General features: G+C 39.7%; 1 protein-coding gene across 3 annotated transcripts in view; it reads left to right on the forward strand.

Annotated features, from left to right (window-relative positions):
* Positions 1 to 9,932, forward strand: part of pik3r2 (phosphoinositide-3-kinase, regulatory subunit 2 (beta)) — a 91,540-nt gene that overhangs the window by 28,145 nt on the left and 53,463 nt on the right. For 2 of the 3 annotated variants that reach the window (XM_008433458.2, XM_008433463.2), the window contains exon 1: positions 9,216 to 9,867. The exons of the other annotated variant lie outside the window; for it this stretch is intronic. The gene's annotated coding sequence lies outside the window, so the exon portion shown is untranslated. Of the gene's footprint in view, positions 1 to 9,215; positions 9,868 to 9,932 lie in introns of those variants that run through there. 3 annotated transcript variants of the gene reach the window in all.

Genomic DNA, 9,932 nt, shown 5'->3' on the forward strand with positions numbered 1-9,932 from the left:
CCTTAAGTCCCTGAACTTCACATTTTAAGGGAAGAAAAGAGCAACGCGACTTGGATGTAACGAGTAACGCGACACTTTTGTAGAAATGTAGTGAAGTAGAAAGTACAGATACTTACTGTAAAATGTAGTGGAGTAAAAGTAGAAAGTCCCCATTATTAAATCTACTTAAGTAAAGTACAGATACACGAAAACTGTACTTAAGTACAGTAACGAAGTAATTGTACTTCGTTACTTCCCACCACTGGTGACTACTATCACAATTTAAAGCCCACCTGGAGCAGCCAGCTTTACACTTCCTTGTCCACCACATGCTCTCCCAGACCAAACAAAAAATCTAGAGTGGGGCCCTACAAAATCTCGCAGGATTTCATACTTAGGCCTGGAGTGGTGGGTGGGATCAAAATAATACAAAAGGAGACATGACCTCAATTATTAAAAATATCTGTTTTGCCCCAAAATAACCAGGATTACTATGTGCACAAAACAATGCCCTTAATTTTCAATAAACACATTTAATATCAAAGTAATATTGAAAAACTTACCATAAAACTGCTCAGAGGAGAATTCAATTCAGAAGCCGTTTGCTAACAAGCCAGCAGCAAAGTGGCTGTTTCGTTGGGACAAACCACTAGCGTAAAAACAGGGAGTCGGACTGTACAACTCCTAGTAGAGACTTGTAGATGTTTTTGTGTCAACACATTATGTACAGTGAGTAATAATATTTACAGACAAGAACATGTACAAAAAGGAATCACAACCCACTGGTCTCAACTTGTAGTGCTTAATTTGAAACTTGATTAACCCCCACTTAGTAATTAAATGTTCTGACCCAGAGCTCAAGGATGGGGGAGGGAAGAAGGGATGAGAGGGGGTAAAGAGGGGAAGGTTGGGAGGAGCGGGTGGGTGGGGGGAGGTTTGGGAGGGAGTAGGAGGAGATGAGGAGGTGATGAGGGGTGCAACAAACTGCCCAGATTGCACACAATGATAAATCAACATTGAATTTTAGTCAGAATGGTTGGTTTTTGGTTGATGTCGATAACTGACGGTGGATCAACCATCAAACAACCATCCAGCTCTAGCCAAGTAACTAATGTAAACTGTGTTATTGAATAAATGTTGTTTTGTGGTTGAAATCTAATGAATAAAATGCCGATGTCCAATCGATGTTGAATCAATCTATGCTGTTTTGCCGCACCCCTTCCCCTCCTCTCCTCATTATCAGAGCTGTGGGTCAGAGCATTTTATTAGTGAGTGGGGGTTATCACATTTTAAATTAACCACTGTAAAGGATAGTGGGTGATGATTCATTTCTGTACATTTTCTTACTTACTACTTTCTTACAACGTACTACAAGGAGTGTAGCGGTCCACCACTGCTATTTACATGAGTGGGATGTCCCAAACACACAGCCACTTTGCTGTTGGCTTGTTGGCAAAAGATGTTAATTCAATGTTGAATTGCCATCCATTTTCTTACACCCTTTGCCCAGCAACCCTCCCGTCCCTTAGTGGGGTCGGGAGGGTTGCTGGTGCCTATCTCCAGCTAACGTTCCAGGCGAGAGGCGGGGTACACCCTGGACAGGTCGCCAGTTTGTCACAGGGCAACATAGAGACACACAAGACCAACAACCATGCACACACACTCACACCTAGGGAGAATTTGGAGAGGCCAATTAACCTGACAGTCATGTTTTTGAACTGTGGGAGGAAACCGAAGTACTCGGAGAAAACTCACGCATGCACATGGAGAACATGCAAACTCCATACAGAAAGACCTGGGCTGGGAATCGAACCCAAAACCTTCTTGCTGCAAGGCAGCAGCTCTACCAATTCCGCCACTGTGCAGCCATGTTGAATTGCCATCATGTGCAATCTGGGTACAGAACGAATCACAACTCAATGTTGTCAACACATAGTGCTTAAGTTAAAATGTGATTAACCCTCACCTAAAATGGGGTGTGCTGTGGTGGCACAGTGGTTGGTTAAGCACAACCCACCTAAGGAGGCATTAGTCCTCAACGCAGCTCCAATTGGCAACCTTTGCTGCATGTCTTCCCCCTTCTCTCATTACCCACTTTCCTGTCAATTAACTATCAAATAAAGGCCACTAGAGCCAAAAAAATCTTTAAAAAAATTAAATGTGAAAAGGAAAAACCCTCATCTAAAATTAAAGTTCTTTTACCCAGAGCCCAAGGAGGAGGGGAGGAGAGTGGAAAGGTGGAGGAGATTGAGGGGTAGATGGGGCCAGGTGAGCGGTGGGGGCACAGGGGTGTGTGTGTGTGTCTTTGGCGGGTGGAGGGAGAGGGGTGTGAAAAACAGATTACATTGATTGAACATTTAGATTACTAGTTGTTTTCAGTTCAGCAAAATCCTATTAATCAGACGTCAATTAATATCTTGTGTGCTGAATAGACCCTTTTCACATGATATCAGACAACATCCGTTTTGACTTGATCCAGTGTATCTTTAGTTCCGGTGTGTGTAGTTAACGCTGTTTCTGGACTCTAAAGCAGCTGCCACAAATACGTTTTGAAGATATATCACTATTTGCAAACAGTTTTTCTTCATCAACATAATCTAAACTATACAAATTCCTCGCTGATTGACACCAGTGGGTGTCAATTCAATGTTGAATTGCCATCCATTTTCTTACACCCTTTGCCCAGCAACTCTCCCGTCCCTTAGTGGGGTCGGGAGGGTTGCTGGTTGTTACGGAGTGAAGCTTCTTCAAACAAAACGGAGGCTCGTATGTCTTTTACTGAACCTTTCTGTTCAGTTTTTTATTGATGAGAGAAAACGGCGACAGCTGATAACAGCAACAGCTGTTCGTAACCAAGACAACCAAAATATCAACAAAGCAAGATAGTGACAAAACAGAACCAGATACTTAAGCATTCTTCAAAATAAAAGACTTCTTCTATTCAAATAAATCATGTCTTGCACTTAAATACTGTATATTTCACTTCATCCTTGTAATTATATACAATCATGTTCAATTCAATTAATAATAATCATGTAATCTATGCTTAACATATAATTGTAAATCAGTCACTTATCATACTGAACAACATATAAGTGTAAAAAAGTCACAACATCGGTGCCTATCTCCAGCTAACGTTCCGGGCGAGAGGCGGGGTACACCCTGGACAGGTGTACGAAGGTACGTGTTTTGGTTTTTTCTAGCTGTTAGTTGATATGATAGGATAGCAATAGTAATTTGTTAGCTGGCTAACATTACATAGCCTTTCTGTTTTGGAAATAGAACATATTTAGGCTCTAGTCTTAATCAGATTTTTATAGTATAGACTGGGATTGCCACCCGTCATGTAAAATGCATCATCGTATTACACCCTCATCACTTACGCTAGTTTCAACACCCGCTCAGTAGCGAGATTACCTGTAGCCACAAGTCCAAAACTTGACAGTTATGCCAAATACCCGCTACTCCATCACGTCCTGAGAAGTTAAACTCTTGCTACGATCAAGACATGAGGAGGAAGACGCTGTCAATGTGATGATCTATCTATCTATCTAAAAATATAAATTCCCTTCTCACCCTCCGCGGGTGGTCTCTCTCTCTTTCATTCTCTGAGCTCGGGTCCTCTACCAGAGCCTGGGAGCTTGAGGGTTCTGCGCAGTATCTTGGCTGTGCATAACTGCACTGCATATATATATATATATATATATATATATATATAAAAGCTCATTAACTTCACATTTCTCCAATGAATATTTAGCAAATTATGATTAGAAGGTTAAGTTTCTTGTTTCTTTTACTTTGTCTTCCTGCAGTTGTAGACTTGGCAGTACAAAATTGATAACATAGGAATAACAACTTTATATCCCTTTTAACAGATTACACTTGATTCTGCTGTGGTGCCTGTGGAAACAAAGTGCATGAAGTTTGTGCTCAGGTGGGAAAACCCTGTGGATCACATGGTGGGACTTCTGCTTCAAACTGCTCACTACAGTACACCATTGTCTCTGTCATCCACCAGTTCACTGCAGACTGGCACACGCCAAGGACCCTACATGGATGTCTTCTTAAGTTGTAAACCCTGAGTACATACTGTTGAAATAAAATTGATATGCCTTTTGTAAATACATTTTCTCTATAAATAACTTAAATTGTTAACTGCGGTAATTATGTTTGTGTAATGTAGTAATCATGTACAGTGTTTAATATAATTATTAAATAGATGTTTTAAAGAAACAGCCACAAACCGTATGTCTTTGTTCCACAATGGCAGCTTTAATTTTAGCATTTCCTCTCCTCCACATACTTCGTTGCCAGATGTGTAAAATTTACAAAAAGAAGCAATTTAAATGTAAAAGTTGCACATATGTAGGTTACTCAAGAGAAGCTATTTGCAATAGTTTTTACAGAACTCTACACAACATCGATTCATTTATTAATAGATACATACAGATATTAATTACAGAATTGATACACAAAGATTTCATTTCTAACAGCTACAGTGTGACTTGCAGGAGCAGGGAAGCTCTGTACTGGTTTCTCCTTTTAAATCAAGAGGCCCATGATAGTTTGACTAGGCAGCAGATGTCCCACAGCTGATTGACAAGACCATCTCAGACATGGTAGGTTGTTAGGTCGGCTACTGTTGAGAAAGATGGACAACAAAACAAATGGAGAAATTATGAATCACATCAGAATATGTAAATTAGTTGGCAGATAGCGCTTAAATCAATAGTTAAAATGCTTTTCTTAGCAACAGTGTTGGAAGATGTAAGTGATTTTAGTGAAACTTTTAACAACACATCACTGAAAGGCAGCGGTGTACGTGTATATTTCCTAACTGTGGCTAAAGCTGCTGCTAGCTGGTTTACTGTCCGATCGAAGGCTGGTTCTTTTGAATACAGCTGGAGAATGGTAAATTGACAATGACTAATAACAGCTAACATGTAAATACTGTTTTATTACAGTTAATACAGAAAGTGAACCTTTTAACGTTACAACACTGACAGACAGCGGTGTAAATATTTTCCCAAATGTGGCTAAAACTGCTGCTAGCTGGTTTACTCTCCGATCGGAGGCTGGTTCCTTTAATTACATTTGGAGAATGGTAAATTGACAATGACTAATAACGGCTAACACTTAAATGCTGTTTTATTAAAGTTGATACAGAAAGTGAACTTTTTAACGTTACAACACTGACTGACAGCGGTGTATATATTTTCCAAATTGTGGCTAAAGCTGCTGCTAGTTGGTTTACTCTCCGATCGGAGGCTGTTTATTTTATACACAGTCAGAGAATGGTGAATTGACAATGAGTAATAACAGCTATCTAACACTTAAATGCTGTTATTATTAACCTTACCTTTTATTATATCCTTAAGATAATGAGTATCCGTGAATTTTTCAGTCAGGTTTCCTGAGGCAAAATCACACCGGAAGTAAAGATACACCGCTTCGAGTTATTGCGGCCATTGTCTGACGTCACTGTGAAAAGGGTCTATTAGGGAAATACCTAAAACTTGTAGTGCTTGGAGGACCAGTGCTGAAAAACACTGGATGCGACGTTGGTATTTCATTTATCTGATGTCAACCACAAAACAACATTGATTCAATGACACAGTTTCAACGTTAGTTAATTGGCTAGAGGTGGATGGTTGTTTGATGGTTGATCCACCATCAGTTGTCGACCTCAACAATATTGATTCAATGACACAGTTTCAACATTGGTTACTTGGCTAGAGGTGGATGGTTATTTGATGGTTGATCCACCGTCATTTGTCGACTTCAACCAAAAATCAACCATTAATCAGACTTCGGCATTTCAGTCATCAGATTTCAACCACAAAATAACATTGATTCAATGACACAGTTTCAACGGTTTGATTGGATGGTTGTTTGATGGTTGATCCACCATCATTTGTCAACTTCAACCAAAAATCAACGATTCTAACTATAATTCTACGTTGATTTAACATTGTGTGCTATCTGGGATATGTTCTCCTTAGAAATTAAATGTTACAAATTTAGTTAATAAACTAAAGTTGGAAATTTCTTTAGGACTTAAAACAAAAAGCAGAGCTGCAACAACTTAAAACTTAAATTAATGTTATAAATTCTTTTGATAATCCAGTGATTGTATGCAGAGTGCTGGTACCAGTAGTTTGTACAAATAAATAATTAAATGACATCAAGTTCTCAGCACTATTTCAATGGTACTGAAAGAAACATCAGCTTAAGTCCACATGCAGCTGCCTGGGCATTCTGTTGGTTCTAAACACCGCACAGCATTTGAGATGTGACAGTAGACTGGTACTGTCTTGTAAAGCTCTTCTGAACAGAAGAGATCTCCCAACAGCTCCGCTTTATGGTCCATTCATATACATCTGAATGGTATACTGGATTTGTAAAAAAAAAAAAAATCTATGTATTCTCAGTGGCTACACCAGCTTGTCCTTTAAGTAAAAAGAATCAAAACTGAATCTCCAGTCAGTTCTGTAGCAGCCAGCCTCACTCCTACAAAATGCATTTTTTTATTTCATATCCATCCATTGTCTCTACCTGCTTATTGTTGCAGGTAGATGAGCCAGCTGGGGGGCTGTTGCCTATCTCCAGAAGTCAGTGGGGGGTGCTCCTGTTAACCTAACAGTCTGTGTGACGAAGCTGGAGAACCTGAAACAGAACCCACAAATGCCTGGGTGAAACATGCAAACTCCACACAGAAAGACCACTGGTATTTATCCAGTTAACTGTGCTGTCAGCTATGCGTCTCATACTAACCTAAATTATGAACAAATGAACATACCAGTCTGTGGCTCAGACTGGAAACATTTTTGATTCTGCACATATTTCCTTCATCAGGTTGGTTTAGCTTTTGTACCTTTGTAATTAGCGCCTCCCGCCTTGATTTCTGTGCTCAGAGGATACCATATAACAGAAAAATCATCCAGTGAAAGAGAATAGTTCAATCTCAGGAATATTGGTATATAAAACAGTTGATCCCTTCAATGAAGCACACAATCAATTTGCTATTCATAATAGCACATTTAAAAAGATTCAAGCTTGGAGTTTATAAAATCATAAGAGCAAATCAAACAAATGTTTATCTGAAAAGCTTTATTTATATTAGCGGTTCTCAATGTGGGTGGTACGGCCCCCCAAGGGGCGTTCAGAGGACGGCAGGGGGCGCTGGCAGACATTTTTACAAAAGGGGGGCGCTGGGATGCCTTTGGGGGGCGTTTGGTCGAAGGTAAACTTTACACCTTAAATGCCCCTGTTTAGACTTTGAACAACTTGCTAAAACTGTATTTCGTAACATTAAAACATGCATGGCACAACTGTATGAATGGTAGCTCTTCTTTAACAGGAAAGAAACTAAAGTGGACAACAATAAACCAAGAGAGGATAATACTAATCAAATGAAACTAAATGGAAATGAATGAAGAACAAAATGCAAGAATAAACTAAGAAACCAAAGTAAATACAGAGGAATAAACTGGTATGGCAAGACTTTTCGAGCAATAATTAATATAGAGGACTGTATGGCAATAATAAACAGACACTATTTCCAGGTAAAATAATATTGTTGAGATGTCATTGGTCTGTTGAGACCACATCTAATACTGAGAATAAATATATCTTACAGACCATAACAGTAAATAACTTATCATTTATTTATGTTTTTAATTAGATTTGATATATTCATTTCTTCAATATTATTTTTCATGTCAATGTTAATGTCATGAAGCTGATGACTCTATGACACTTTGAATTTGACTCATTAGGATTTGATTAAGAACCAGATTTGTTCTTTGTAATTTCTGCCCAGTAAAACTATCCATCCATCCATCCATCCATTTTCTTAACACCCTTGTTCCTCAGTGGGGTCGGAAGGGTTGCTGGTGCCTATCTCCAGCTAACGTTCCGGGAGAGAGGCGGGGTACACCCTGGATAGGTCGCCAGTCTGTCGCAGGGCAACACAGAGACATACAGGACACACAACCATGCACACACACACTCACACCTAGGGGCAATTTGGAGAGGCCAATTAACCTGACAGTCATGTTTTTGGACCGTGGGAGGAAACCGGAGTCCAGTAAAACTATTAATCTATAAATCAATCGACAGGTCTATATAAAGATATGATCCATGTTTCTGTCTCATATTTGTATGGCATTAAAAGGACCTGGAACTTTTGTTTTTCCACTGAAAGCTCTGGTTTGCACAGTAAATGCCATGTGGGTGAAATTTTATGGATAATACTCTGATGTCCCATTCTCCTGAAGGCAGCACAGAGCTGCACCACAAGAAACCGACAGAAACACTGAAGAGAAGAAGAGCTATGATTAATGTAGTTACAGTTCAATCCATGTTTTAATGTTGCAGAGCTCGGTCATTTTGCAAATAGTTAAAAGTTTAAACTGGCATGTTGTACATCTTTTATCTGCTCATTTTGTGCAAGATTTAACAACTAGAAAATGGCACAAAATAAGAATATTTTTTCCACTCTGATTGGCTGCTGTTAGGCCTACCAATTTTAACTTGAATGTTCATTGCATTTTTCGTAGACACCTGTGAAAATAATTTCTATTCCAATGGCTTTTTTGTTCTCTGGGAAATTATTTTTGATGATAAATACAGAAACAAGCATAAAAATCAAAATATCTACAATAGTGATAGTAATATTAATAATAAAATAATGGTCAGTGCAAATTAGCCTGCAAATTCTTTATCAGGGGGCGGTGAGGGACCTGGATAAAGGCTAGGGGGGCGCTGGCCCAAAAAAGGTTGAGAAACACTGATTTATATTATTCTTAAATTTGATCTTACTGATTATTTGTGCAGCATTTTTCACTTTACTGTTACTGCAGACAAAGTCTATTTGTCTCTACTGCATGATTACAGCAAGACTCATGAAGATTTCTCAAATCACATGCAGGCGTGAGTCTTTCCATGTTATGTTTCACATTCCAAGCCTTGGATAGTTGAATTTATTTAAAATTACCATTTCTCCTGAAATCATGAGCTGACACCTAGGTGTGAAAGACTTGAAGAAGCTCAGTTTGGGAGTTGTTTTGCTTGGATGTTTGATCACTGCCTAGAAACATTTTCTAATATTAGAACGTTTTCTTGATTTGCCCGGCTTCTTTGGTGACTGTGGAGCACATGGCCAGACCATTGACCAATCAGAGTGCAGGACTGGCTTTCCCTCTCTCTAGCAACAGTGAGTTTCTTGCTGCCTATTCATTATTTATTTTCCTGTGGTCTCCCTCTACTGCTGGTAGGAAAGTGCTCCATTCGTGTCCCACTCTGCCGTTTTCCTGCTTTTAGCTGCTCTCTACCCAGACTGAAGGTGTCTAAAAGGGAATGGATCTGTGGACGCCGAGCTGACAAGCTGCTGTGCTGACCAGTAATGCAGAAATAAGACACTTGGACCGTAACAGACTCTTTACAACCTCGCAGGACTTGTTTTACTCTGGAACTTACTATTAAACTTGTGCTAAGCTTTTTTGAAATCTTTGATTTTTTTTTCTTTTTTGCCGTCTTTGTGCTGGCTTTCATTGACCGTAAACAAATAAAACATGGCAACTGGAGAAACAACAGGACTTTTTCTCAGGATGACAGCGAAGGGAGAGGGGACAGTAGAAGGCTGGACTTTTTGCATGTTTTATGGGCTCAGGTTAGGGGGGTGAGGAGCAGGTGGAGAGATGAGGCAGAGGAGTTTTGGCTCTGGGTGGGTGTTGGGGGGGTGATGGTGGTGTGAGGATTACGGGCTGTGGTTGGGTATGCCAGTGCCACGTGTCTAGCCTGGCACTTCTTGCTTGTCGATCTGGAGGATGTGGGACTGAGAGTCTTGCTGAGCCTGTCCAGCTTCTCTCTGAGCAAAAAAGTGGGGTGAGTTTTGCACGATCCTGCATCTGGGTATTACACTAACCTTAAACATTCTCTTCATATATATA

This window comes from Poecilia reticulata, linkage group LG17 (genome assembly GCF_000633615.1).
Source record: "Poecilia reticulata strain Guanapo linkage group LG17, Guppy_female_1.0+MT, whole genome shotgun sequence".
Lineage (NCBI taxonomy): Eukaryota > Metazoa > Chordata > Actinopteri > Cyprinodontiformes > Poeciliidae > Poecilia > Poecilia reticulata.